At 29.5% G+C, this 14,840-nt stretch overlaps 1 long non-coding RNA gene across 1 annotated transcript in view; it reads left to right on the top strand.

Moving 5' to 3' along the window:
• Positions 1-14,792, top strand: part of LOC126895091 (uncharacterized) — a 30,350-nt gene extending 15,558 nt beyond the window's left edge. The window contains exons 3-5 of the long non-coding RNA XR_007701591.1: positions 13,864-14,150; positions 14,455-14,576; positions 14,643-14,792. This is a non-coding gene — a long non-coding RNA (uncharacterized LOC126895091). The remainder of the gene's footprint in view (positions 1-13,863; positions 14,151-14,454; positions 14,577-14,642) is intronic.
• Positions 14,793-14,840: the final 48 nt, after the last annotated feature.

Consider the following 14,840-nt stretch of genomic DNA (forward strand, 5'->3'; position numbering starts at 1 on the left):
AAAAAAAAAAAAATGGTTAAGTAACAATAAAATAGCTATTGAAAAAAAAAAAAAGATTTACGTATCCCATATTGAATATATGACGAGGAGTTATTAAGAACCCATTTGGAGCCTCTGAAACTAACTATTGCAGAAACTCCCCTTTTTGGCGTCCATGTGGGATCTGCGGGTTATGTGGTGTTACAACACTCAAACACGAGGCAACGGGGGACGTCGTTAGCTGTTTGCGTAATCCGTTTTTTAGTTATTAATTTACGACACATCGAACATGGATCTATTTGGAGCGACAAACAGTTCATGAACTCTGCACTTCTACACAGCCGGTGTCGGTAAATTTCAACTAACCGTGAATGTTGTTTTCCGAGCACATTATTCAAGGGCAGGCAATGCGATGTGCTTTTTTGATAATTTTTTCTTGGATTCGTAACGTCCTATGAGAATACTGTCGGACACCAGTGAAAACAGATTCCAGGGGCGAGTACCCATCTGCGGGTGGGTTTTTATAGAATTTTCCTTCGGCGGTCAACTAAAAGTATATGAGGTTTTGTGGAACGAAAGTACCGCGAGTGTAGTGACAAAGAGTAAAAGACAAATAAAACGCGTACCCGGTACAAAAGGTTTACGACCCCGGGAATTGTACACACGACTGTTTTAACGCGTAGTGTCCTCTGAGCGCGTATGGGTTATTTTTTTACCCTCGGCCAGATCTATTTGTTTATATAAAAACCCGGCTCATTACGTCTGATGGCGTAATGGAAAATAAAAAGACGTCTAAGACTCTAAGAAGATATGGACGACGACGACGACGACTTGGTCGCAGGATAATAGGAGGGAGAAAATGATACGCCGCCGCCGCCGCCGCCGGGAGGTTAATGCCACACGCCGTACTAGGACGTTCACCTCTGGTCGGAGTGGCGGCGGCCTGCTCGGAGAGCGCACACAACACCACACTATATGGTTGTGAGTAAACACACACACACAACGCAGTCATCTCGGACACGTATAGATATAGAAATCGTTTAAGATTGTATGGATACATGTGTTTGTGTGTGCGCGTTGGTCGCTCTGTGCCGTACAAATAATGGGCTACTGCCAACCCAATATAAATATCGTGTATTTATAAACGAAAATTACTAATAAGAGAGATACTATTCCGTTCCTGACAATGCGATACTACTACGACGACCAGGTTCAACGGTCAGCTATGACCTCAGAGTTGTTGTTGTGGGCAAACATCTGCACGTATTCCGTCGCAAATTATTTACAGTTTAATGGACTCGTCATCCTTAAACGAAATCTGAGGACAGCCAGCCTCGGGCGGTCAATAGAAAACCGCACGGGGTGTGGAGGCCACAACCGATTGGAATACTTAATAAAGTGGAAATAATGTGCAATACGACGAGTTTAAACGAGCAACAGAATTGTGCTCTCAGTATTATCGCGGATGCAAACAAAAAAGATAAATTCTACTGCAACGATGACTCCGAGTGCAATTTGCAAATATTATCACTTTGAACGTATCTGGTTCTATGCGTTCCTTGCGCCGTCCCGCACACATGTCTCATCTTCCACAAATACTTGGTGTGTGTAAATAAAATATGCAACTCACTTAGTGCGCTAGTTGCTTTAACAACGCAATGATCGTGTTGTTGTCAAACGCAAATAATTAATTGCTATTCATCTCGATGGTGTTTATTTGTTTCGTTCTAATTTCAGCTACGAATATAATCGTCTTCATTTAGCAAACAATAGAAATCATGAAGATTAGAAAAGTGTAGTTTTTTTGCTTCTATTGCATTTATTTTTGTAATGTGCAACTATTATGGAAATATACCACAAACTGCGGCATTGAAAAAATAATAATAATCAGCGCGGAACATTAGCAATCCAGATGATATATATTTATTTAATTCGTACATTATTGTTGGCAAGTCAACAAATTATTTTATTTATAAAATACAATCTTATAAATAGTCCATTTCACTCGAACATTGTAATATTATATTATATATATATAACTGTAATCTTTGAATTGTCTAACAGTAAAGTGTTTAAATGGATATTTAGGATCAATAAATTTTTATAAAAGAATTCTTAGTGGTGGTGAGCCGAGAAAGGTCTTTATATGGGACCCGCATTCGTATGTACTACAATATGTGCTTTCAAAGAGAGATTTATCGTATATTATTATACACGCATGCTATTTTCCATAAAATTTAATAGTAATTATTTATAATAACGATTTCGGAAAGAGGTTTTTAAGAAAATAAGCAAAAAACGATACTCTCGAATTAACCTTTGTCGTTAATATACATCAATGTTAGTTAGTAAATAATATTTTATACAGACAAAAACTAGTTATTTCAATTTAAAAACAAACAGAAGGAGCCAAAAAAAATCTTAATTAGGCCCTAATCAATGGCGTAATTAGGATTTCGTCTCGGGGAGTGGATATACATAGAAAAATCTTGACTTTCTCCTACAAATGAAAAAAAATTGTATCTTCGCTATGTAATTACTTTTGTCATATAAGTAATGACATCCGTACCTCTCCCTATGATTACGCCAGTGTCCCAAATTATCCATTTGGTTTTTGAGGGCACAATAATTCTGAAGTTAAATAAATAAAAATTCAGTCAATATGCAAAACTTGCATAACTGCGTTTCAAAAAAAAAATCCATGAATATTGCTTTATGAAAAAATATTTTTTTTAAATAATTTTTTTAATTGTATAATCAATATTATAAATTGTAATCAAGTTGGTATATACAGACGTATCTTCATTGACTGTTAGTTAATACTATGCATACTGTTAATACTATAAGTAGGTGCTACTATTATGTGTAATTATTCTTTTAGTATTCAGATTTAAAACAAACATAAGAAGTTACCGTGAACAAGTAAAAGTGTTTTTATATAATGATCGAGTGAAAGTTTTCATCATATAAAAATTCTGATAGAATTGAAAATAGATAAAACAACAGGGAAAGTAGATCCGCGCACTAATATATTTTGGAATTAACTTTTAAAAGTATTTAAAATCCCAAATTTTGTATTCTATCCCTCCCTCGCCTTTATCAGCGGGAAATTTGAATAAGGGTTTGCTAAGAAGCAATAATAGTAAAATAAGACCCGCTGTAAAAAATCCTAGATCCGCTACTGATTATAGAGGTCACTCTGTAGGATTTAACGATGCGGAGGGATTATTATCTCTTTTTTGGATGTTGAAAGGTTAAACCTTAGGAAACTAGTTGAAAACACAGAATTTTTATAATATGCAAACGGTAAATGATATCCCTAGAAGGAGGTAAAGGAAGTCATACGCCTCAGGTGTCAGAAATAACACTTGCCTTGGACTGCTAGAATCATTATATTATTTAATTTATAAAAAAAATTATTTCAATAAAATCTATTAGCAAATATGTATATACTTTTGCATACGTTATGAACTTTTAGTTTATTAGCGAAAAATTTATTAACCTTATTACGTCACAAATTCTAGCCGAGGAGGGAAATCTTTTTCCTTATATAAAAGATTCTTAGCGAATCTTTATTTAGCCTTTATTCAGGTCCTAAAATCAACATTTCTTAACGAATTAACTTTATAATTTCACCATACAAGATTTTCAGTCGGAAACTATACTCTATGTATTAAACAAAAACCATAAACAATATGCGGCGTGTCTTAAATTTTGTTATGATACAATCACCATTAACGTTTCTCGCATACTTAGATCATTTCGGGTAGATAACGATAAAAAAACACGATGGCAATTGAATTTAAAACTGGTGACCGACAAACTTTGTTAGTTCGAATCGGTTAATAAATTCGCACACGGCGATGGGTATGTTAATGTTTTCATTAATTATTTTTGTTATGGTTAAGTCAACGTACTGAATCTAAATACAAAATAGTTAAGCATAGCTAATAAAACAGTACATGTCGACATGACCCTACGTTTATACACAAATTTAATTAATATGGTAGTGATAAAATAATGTGAATGAACTAACGCTGCTAATAAATGCGTCTTTTAGCACCCGTCCAGAATTATTGTTCAGCTTTTTATCGAAACTCGCCAGACAGGTCGAATAACTCTGCCACAATCAGATAATACCATCGCCACTAATTCCACTAGACGAATTTTCAGGTTAAACAATTTTCTTAAAGAAAAAAATAAGAATAATCATAACGAAAAAAATGTATATTTTTCATACTGCGCTTTTTTCTTTTCGAATTATTTCATCATAAAATGTAAAATTTATTATTATTATTTTTTTTTTTTTTTTTTTTTTAATCCGACGTATGATATACGGTGGTTTATATGGGGTGCACTTCGCTGGCATTTACGCCTAAATAGAGTTCAGCCACCTGATTCGCCCCCTTGGAAATAAATAAATAAACGAAAATCCCCCAGTTTTTGTCAAAAGATCACTATAAGAAAAAATATTTTTTCATCTTCGTCCACGCATGGCATTAACATAATCACCTGTCAATATAATTCATTTTACATTGTTGAATTATTTATTCTTCAATGAATTAGTTACAAAACGACAATGATTTTCTGTAGTCTGGCATCCCTTATAAGTCGTTTTAGACCTGTTCTTGATCCAACTGTATATATATTTTTTGTTATTTTAAAATCCATCCATTCACTCGGATACTATGCTCCATTTTCGTTTAATATTGTTATTACAACACAGTAAATGCCGTTCCTATTGTATGAATTTATTCCTACGCTCTACTGGACAATACTTGTTCTGTATTTACAGAATAATTATTATTTTATTCTGTTGATTCGGACACATTCCGTTTAATGTTTTGCCCATTAGTTGCTCATATTAATTATTAAATAAATTATTCGTTGTTTTTTTTTGGTTTATACAAACGACAATCGTTTCAAATCAATAACAAACAAAACGAGTTTTACATATTTCGCAAAGAAATTTCAACTCAAGTTTTGAAACTTTTAATTTTAGTGTAAATATAATTGTACACCTAGTGCCGTTAAACTCTAGACGACAAATCATTGTAAACGAATACGGGTTACTTTTTTTTTTTTTTTTGTAACCTTCGTAGTATTAATACACCGTAATATACTATTTATACTGACACGTTATAAATACATTTTAGTAGTATGTAAATTTTTCGGCATTACCACAAATAGATATTCATTGAAAGTGTACGAGTACACTCGGTACTCCAAATTAGTTGCAGTTTGACTGTATAATTCATATAAGTGGTGAAAATTACTCTGAAATATCAGGCTAATACAAATGTCGCCGGCAGTTTTTGTAAACATTTATGATTATTGATGGTTCATACAATTCTCTCCAAGATCCGAATTAGAATGCAAATTTGAATTTATATTTTAGTGCGCATTGAAAACAATATCGGATTTAGATATTGAACTGGGTTCCATTTTTTACAAGGTTGTACGCTTTATGAACACCTCAGACGTACACAATAGTGTATTGATTAATGTTAGGGTGCTTTAAAAAAAAAATCCGAGGTAGCTACTGTTTACTTACATATGCGTGTATACATATATGTGTTTAAAGCGCGGTAGCCAGTATCTTTGTACAGGTATATACAAAGTCGGTATTTTCTTATGCGCATAGGGTGCGACAAGAGTCCTTAACATAAAACGTCACACCCTCGTCTACTTCGTTGCGTATTCTCGTATTTTTTGCGCAACAATGATGTCGAACTACATGTCTCTCAGCATCTTTATGACGCTCTGATCACCGTATTGTGCGATTATTGAATAGGCAACAGGTAAGAAAAATTATCTGTAGAAATAATGAATGTTAACAAAATTACACAGACCGTTTGTAATTGTATTCTGCGACAAGCAAACGTTCATGCTTTCAAAGGACACACATACTTGGCGGTATTTGCTAACAATGGAGTGTGTTTAACAACGTGAAATTTAATGCGAATAGGGCTAGGAAAACTTTCATCGGCTACGAAAACTGAAAGTATAAGACGACGGAGTCGTTGCCGAGGGTGTACTAAAGGCCGACTTCTGCGTCACCCTGTAACAGAGAATATAATAAAACATTTTAAGTTGAGTAGTGGCAAAACCGGTTTCGGTCTTATATTATCATGTGCTCGGACGAGAGGGTGTGTTATCCTGTACGGACATGCAACAGGTTTCTCTCTCTTTCTATTTCGGAACAGCGTCCAACTCGGATAGAGTGTGTAGTAAATCCTTGACATGGTCACTGAACCCCTAGTGACCAGGTAATACCTCTTTGGCCGGTAGGTCGTGTACGTGCTGGTTGTGTGTAGTGGAAAATGATTGTTGGGGAATGACAACCAAACAGGTTTTTTCCTACCGACGGCTATCTTAGCCGTTGAAGCTGTTCGGGTAAAAAAAAAAATCTTCTAGCGCGTTACGGGTTTTCAGGTTCCTTTTTAATATTCAAATCGGTAAACGCACTAATATTAATCCGCTGCCGCATCGTTTAATAAAAATTTTTATTTACATAAATGGAAATAAAAATCATTTTTTTTAAACAATCAATATTTACTGTTTTTAAATCTAGTACCACACATTATGTATAGTTATTTTTAGATAAGCATTTTCAAGTATCTAAAATTGGAACCATACGCCTCTACGGGAGAATTTTTACTTGTTATTATTATTACTTGAAAAATAATTTATTTAGGTTTTGAAATAACAATAACGGTATTACGATCGAGGTTGTTTAATGAGATAACTTATGAGAGATGATTATCGAATGACAACAGGAGTTTCAGGGTGTTAAATACAAGAAACAATAATAATTTGTAGATATTCCATAATAGATGTATTTCATTGTACTGATCTTCGTATTTAGTTTTCAGTGTTAAGTATTCATTTATCAATAAGGTACGTGTATTTAATTGTCACATGACCCTAATAAAAATATATTAAACGTATCCCGCTGCTAAAATTCTACCTTAAAAACATAATTAACGAATATATTGATTTTTATTAGTCAACCATTTTTACAAAATAATAGTCTTGGGATGAGGATATTGAAAAATGACTATTGTCCAAAAAAGTGAACATTCTGTTTGATGTTTTTTAATAGGTTTATACTACATATAGTAATAATGAAAATGTACAATTTTACTACCATTTGATCTTCATAAGGCTCCGATAACTTTAACTTCAGTCGAAATATAAAATAATATCGTTGGGCTCCAGATGTGTTTTAACTTCCATATCTAATCCGTGAGCTAGATGTTTTTTATTTTTTCTTGGTTTCCGTTTTACATCTTATCTAAGGGCTTAAAATTCTGTTCATGTGTGATGATTTGATTGAGGTACATACCATCTGTCCTTTTTAATACTTATCGCCATCGATGGTGCACGATATCTAAGAAGTCTTTTCAGAACTCTTTTTTTGATATAAACCGGAACATTATACTTGTAACGTGTTGATTGTAAATTAGTTAACTTGGTGTTTCATTGGTAAGTTAATATTTTTTATTAAATATGTATTTCGAATTTAAACAGTGACATAAAGTTGCCAATAAAAATAATTTAAATGTCAACAACATATTTTTTGTACAATTTCTTAACTCAAATGTTTAATTGATCGAATAAAAATGTATACGTATGATTTAAGCGTTTTTATCATATTTTAAAATATTTGATGAAAACAAGAATTTATGTCAATTTTTTTCGGAGCCCAATATGATTATTGCGTATACTTAAATTTTAATTAAATCGTCATTTTTATTTACCATATGAACTTCGTTAAGTTATGAAATTATAGCACCCGATGAGAAGCAAAAAAACTAAATTTTATTAAAACCCGTGAATCATTAGTAAAACATAAAAATGTTATTATAGTTTAAAAATTTCCATGTAAAATATCATTTTCAAGAAACAATATTTCTCGATTTATACTTTACAATATTTGATAAATCCGACAAGTTATTAAGTACGAGTAAGGGGCCCCTACACGATCAATAATACTGAATCAATTAAATTGTGTCAATATTTTGTGCAATATTTATTTGCCCTAAACCACTCAATATTATTGTCCAATATTCAATTGAAAAATATTCATTACCTATGTAACCTATCATCATAGCGCGTATATTTAATGCGTGTTTACAAAGTGTTTACCATCAATTTATGTGATATTATAAATTACTACTGTTTTAAAAATGTATCTAACCGATAACTCATAACAACTATTGCGTACTTTTGTACAATATCACATGCTAACGTACAATAATATTGTGTATTGTGCAATAAATTTCCAACCCTGTTTGATTTCTTCAGTATATATACTAAACTTTCAATAATATCGCGCAATATCAATTATTGTTGAATATTATTGATCGTGTAGGGGCCGCTTAAAAGAATTATCTATTGATTAAATACTCAACAATCTTAAAACTCTAGTTTGTATAGTATATAAAAAATTTAATTATTTCTAAACACTATCACTTTTCAAGTATTCTAGTGATTTGATGTAATTTTACTCGGGATGAACCCGAATGATTAAGTGACGCCACAATATATGATAGTTAAAACAGCAGGTAAGTCGGGTAGAATCAAACGTAATTCTTGTCAAAAACGACTAGGCAGTCTTGAAATTATTAATTTTCGGTGGGATTATCCTTTGTCGGTTGTGCAATCTGTCTGTCTTCTCAGTTCGCCGAGCATATTATATCGATTATCGTTGCAAAAGGCCGAACTGGCCGACATCACTCAAACAACAATATAATTACACATACATGCGGTCATAATAAGTACCTCAGTTGATGTTATTACCGTAGTGATCCTGGGGCAATGATGGCTCCACATTGTGTGCGAAGTCTGCATTTGATCAAACGAAATAAATAATGAGGTTCTAGGATTGAGATTTGTTTCATAGGACATGACCACGATACAATTGAATTAGACATTTATTATTATTTAGAAATATTGTACAATCAATGTTAATAGACTTAGTTGGATTTGACTTCGTAAATTACCGGTAACAATAATTTTATTTGACGCGGTAATTTATCGTATTGGTGTAATATATTTTAATGTATTAAGTAAATAATTAACTAAAAGGTTTAAAAACTAAGTGATTATGTAATGTAACCGTCAAATTTCTACTTAATTCTATTAAAGCAGCGGATATTTTGCTGCTATCTATTGACAATTTTCTTAACTACAAATAGGTAAGAGTTATTATACATGAAGGTATAAGCACAGGAACAGTAAGCGCTCTTTGCTACCTCTAACGGGCCCAGTTTAAAATCGATGAATTATAACTGTTATGATTGGTACTTTAAAGATAAAACGCAAATTTATTAGTGATATAAAGAAAAATTAGCGTTGCCTCATTACATTTAGCTCCCTAAAAAATTATATCCCTGAAGAGGTCACAATTTGGCCTAGGAGAGTTAGCATGATTATTTTTACGAGGGGAATATGAGAGATAGAACCTCCATGATGAAAGAAAACATATGATTAAGATAAATTTTTGAGTTAATATAATTTTTAGTTACAAGAGAGAGGGGTTCTCAGCGTAGAATAATTACTATCTGTGAGTTATAGTAAATATAGAGCATCCCAAAATACTACCCCGATTTTCATATTTTCTTAATCTTTAAATGCTAATATCTCAAAAAGAAATAATACAAAATTGGTTATTCACCAGTTAACATTTTATTTAGACCATTATCTATTCAATAGTAAAAACCCAGCACAGTGGGGACGTGGCATAGTTGAGTCCAGTATAGATTTAATCTGACAGTGATTAAAATCACTATCATAAAAAACGCCTCGATGCAAATCTGTAGATACTGTTTAATTTTTAGAAGGAATTGTTGAATTATTCCAAAAACAACATCAACATCTATTTTCTTAATTACAGCCTGATTTACAGTAATTCTTTGATTTATAAGTATAATATTTGAATAAATACTAATTATAGTAATTATATTTAGTATGAAATTGATAATCCATAATTTAGTATTGCAATATTTACGGAGAAAATATAAAAAATTATAATGTTTTTGTATATTTTGTGAAATCTATAGTAAACATGTATCAAAATTGTAAGTACATATTTATCAAAAAAATGCAGTAGTTCAGGAACATTTACAAAACTAAATTGTAAAAATTTTGTAAAAAAAAGTTGCTATATTGAATTCCTCTCGGTGGACAGGTAAAGGGTCAGATTATCATAAAATTTATATCAAATTGAAAAAAAATACGTAAGGTTTTTATATAAAAAAAATTATTTTGGTTCGTTAATTTTTCAAAAAGCTATGGCAGTTTTAAGCATCAAAATAACATTGATTTTTTACACGACGATTACATTTTTTGTTTAATTTTGACGGTCATTTGCACATAGAAGATAGGTCGTCGGAACAAAATTTTTTTTTCATTTTATAGTAAATAACATAAGTATTAATTTGATTTATGTTTAAAGGACACAATATTTCCGGAACATTTTTAATAGTTCAGTTGAAAAAGTTTCTATTTTAAACACCTTCTTATGAGCAGGTTAAGTGTCAGCTTTTCAAAAAAATGACATAAAATGAAAGAAAAATATCTAAGGTTTTAATATAAAAAAAAATTATGTTTATTTGTTAATTTTTGAAAAAGTTATGGTAGTTTAAAAAAAAAAAGTGAAAAAAATGACGAAATTTACCGATTTTAAAAATCGTAATTTTTGGGAAGATTTTCACTATTTATGAGGAACGAGGGAAAATTTTTTGAGGGTCATATCTGCAACTAGATACGATTTGTGATCTTTTGACGTATCGTTGAGAAAAATGGATCCAGTGAGAGCTAAGGAAAAGTAGTGACATACACAAAAAAAAAAATAAACGCATCACAGTAAAATTAATACCTTCTCAGCTTTGCATCGAAGCTAAAACAAAATGATTTTTCACTCAAGAAAATAGCTTCCCTTATGAGGAACCTATTTTCTTAACTATCAAAAAAAGATTACCAAACATTCATTGTTTACATCACTCAAATTATTTAGTTGAACTGATATCTATCATTAAATTTTTCAAATTTAGTGGTATCTTTACAATGATTAAGATATGAATATTATCTAAAAATTGATTGCCTAGCTTAAAAGAATCACTTTGTATGTTAATTCATGTTAAAGATTTCCAATAATACTAAACTTATTAAAATTGATAATTTTTGTTGTAAAAAAACTTTTCCTTATAATATTTTATTACATATTTAAATAAAAGTCATGTTAATTTGATAAGTTTAGGCACCCAAATTATTGTGATTCAATTAAGTTTAGTACTTTTAATATTAACAAAAGGAATGGGTAATACTAAATTACTAAATTTTAAACTTATTAACAACATGAAAACCTTTTTCTTATAAATTCCTTTTGGAAATTTTATCGTCTTTCATTGTAGAAGACATTATTTTACAAAACAATAATAATAAAAATAATAAATGTTATTTTTAGTGTAACTAGAAGAAAAATTAATTTTCAGACGAATCATATTAAAACTACCCTTTGAAACATAAAACAGTATGTGTAATTTGTGTAGTTATTCTGGGTTAGTCCAACAATTAAAGCCACCCCATTAATACTTATGGATGTTATTGTACTGTTATAATGATATAAATTTAAAACTATATAGCAATTTTGTGAAATATTTTTAAATAAGTAAGTTATTTTAAAAAGTACAATAATATTTTCATTCGATTATTTATAATGGAGTGTATATTAAGGATTGTTCAAGTAATAAGAGTGTACAGTAAAAAATCTGATTACTGAAATACTTCCAAATATTTTATACTGTAACAAACCGAATACTAAAATTAAAAATCGAAATTCACTTGACCTCATTAAACAATCATGTTTATGTTTATCATGATAAATGTTGTCAAAAAAAAAAACAATTAAGAAAAAAGTTTTTTTTAAATCTATTTTTGATAATATTTTAATTTATTAACTAGCCGTCTTATGGTCTAGCTGCCTCGTACAAAACAAGTGTATTTTAATCATAAGAATAGTAAAATTAAGTTGCTATGCGATACTTAATATTAATACATAAATGTTTATGATCAAGTATAAATTAGTTTGTTGTTTAATTTTGGTTAAAAAAAACTATTTTATGTGCTTGTATTGAATTATCGATATTTATTAAAAATTTTGTTAGAAATATTTTGATACATTAATTTTATTGTATATAACATTATTACGTTGAAGGTGAAGAGTTTTTTTCGTCTATTAGCAACATTATTTAAATGCTGTGTTTCGGAGAATAAGAAGCATAATACAAGTGGTAATGTATCTTAGTTCAATCCAGCTCATATATTTTTTGAACGAATAATATTAAAATATATACAAAAAAGTATATTGGAAAAATGCAAAAAGATAAAAATATACTTAAATATAATAAATGATTTACTATACTAAAATTTGATGTTACATAACAGGATGAATAATATATTAAACTGGATAAAAAAACAATTTTTTGTGGAATATTATATTTACAAATGTAAATATTGATTGACTATTTCCTAAGACGATTTTAAGACTATAGACTTAACAATGAATTATAGGAGATAAGTGCTGTTAATGTTTTTGTAGATGAATACATTAATAAGACAATGTACCTTCATCTATATTTTGCATAAATCAATTTTATAAATGATACTTTTTGATGTCAGATTATCATAAAATTACATTTTTTTAGTACGCGAGTTGTATTGTAATCAAAATATTTAGATTTTATAACTTTAAAATTCAGGGAAAAATTTTAGGGGCTTATGGAAGTTTATTCTTTTTCAATTTAACCATTTATATATATATATATACATACAGTTAACGTATCAATGAAATATTTCATTAATAATTTATTCCAACTTGAAAATTAAAAATAATTTTTTTTATATAAATAAAAGTAACGTCGTAAAATATATAACTTATATGAGTTATATATTTTAATGACATAAAAAATGTGATTTAACACATGTTAAGACATCTGGCTAGTTAAAACTATTGTTTAACCCATTGTCTGTCATAGTAATGTGAAATCTACATAACCTTTAAGTTCATGATCTGAAAATACATTTGTACTTTAGCTCTGATGAACAACGACGCTTATTTGATCATTTTGAAGCAGGAAACAAACAGGCAACAATATTTTGCTAACCCATCCAATAAAAATAAAAATGTACTTATAAGACCTTATTTATTTTCAAATGGGGTGTCAGAACGCCTACCCTCCCTCTTGGTATCCTTCAAATAGTGTGATATTGATGTTTTTAGAGAGTAACTCAAAAAAGGACTTATAATATACCTATTTTATATAGATACTATAAGAATGTTACTAAAAGAAAAAATACTACAACATAGAAAATAAAAAATATTTTGTTTCTGCAGTAAAACTTTTAAAAATATATTATTACTTAATTAATTACTACCTTAATTTTTCAATTACTTAATGTACTTGTTACGATTTTTCATATACAAAAATTATACAAGTTGAAGTGATTAAATTTTCATTAAAATACCATAATTAAATTTTTTAAGTTCAACTATTAATAATAATAACACTGTTCTACGTAATATTTTAATTTGTAATCATTATAACCAAGTCTCAATTAAATATTTGACATTATGTCAAATCTATCCTTAGATTTCATTATTTAAGTCTAGTTGCTTAGTAAATATAATAATATATTGAGCTTTCCCCGCAGTGTTACTATTGTAACAATTAACTCTCAAAAAGTACACTTTAGGAATTTTAGTGAGATATTCATTTTATCAAAACTATATAATTTTGTTATACTATAATAATAATGAAATTAAAAACATAGAATGTATCACAACGCAAATTAAAGATATCGATGTTGAAAATTTAGTGTCAGTAGGTGGTGTGTTTACTGTAAAACAAGAGAATGGCAACGACATGATTGCTGTGGAAAGTATGGATTTACATCATGATGCGAATAATCTTTGCACTTCCCATATTTTAACTGAGGAGGATCGCCTAAATAATTGTACCCCAGAACTTGAAGTAACAGCTATTGAAGAAGTAGTGTTCATGGAAACGAGTAAACACGAAGAAGATGTTATACGCTATTTTGGAATAAATGATGAAGCCGGTAGAATTATTTAAAAAAATGGAAAATTTTATAAATTTTATAAGGTAGGCATATTATTTTATTATCATTTACATGACAGAACCTGTGTTTAAAAAAAAAACTAGTCAAGTTTTTAATACATAAATTAAGGCGGATGGAGTATACATACACCAAAATAAATAATCTTAAATTTCTTGTAGTAATTGGGCATTGAACATAAAACAATTCTCTTTTAATCTATGTAAAAATAGCGCATTTTTGTTTACCCCAAAAATAGTTGAAAAAATCATGTTTCGCAGTTCAGTCATGACGTTGATAATATATATTGGTTAATTAAAAAAAAATCCTTTAAAATTGTTTTTTTTTTAGAAAGATATTGTTGGTTCTTATAAATATTATAAATCTGCCCAAAAAGCAAAGTTTGTTGTCGATGATTTATAAGCAAATTGGGCGAAAGATATAGAAATAGTTGGAGACATTTATGGTCAACGGTAATTATTAAATGATTTAACAGTATAAATAATTGAATTAATTTTGTTATTTTTTTGTATCTATAGATGCTATTATTGTTTAATGCATGGTTACTATACAGAGGAATGTATTCAATTAGATATTGATTCTTTAAATTTTTACTATCCTTACATTTAAGGTACTAGTACAATCTGCTTGGTTATTCTATTTATTCAGTTATTATTCAAATTTAATATAGTACAAATTTAATGTGTTAAGTAAAAAATACTATTACACATTATAAT

The sequence above is a fragment of the Daktulosphaira vitifoliae genome, unplaced genomic scaffold, assembly GCF_025091365.1.
Source record: "Daktulosphaira vitifoliae isolate Bord-2020 unplaced genomic scaffold, ASM2509136v1 Scaffold_1, whole genome shotgun sequence".
NCBI lineage: Eukaryota > Metazoa > Arthropoda > Insecta > Hemiptera > Phylloxeridae > Daktulosphaira > Daktulosphaira vitifoliae.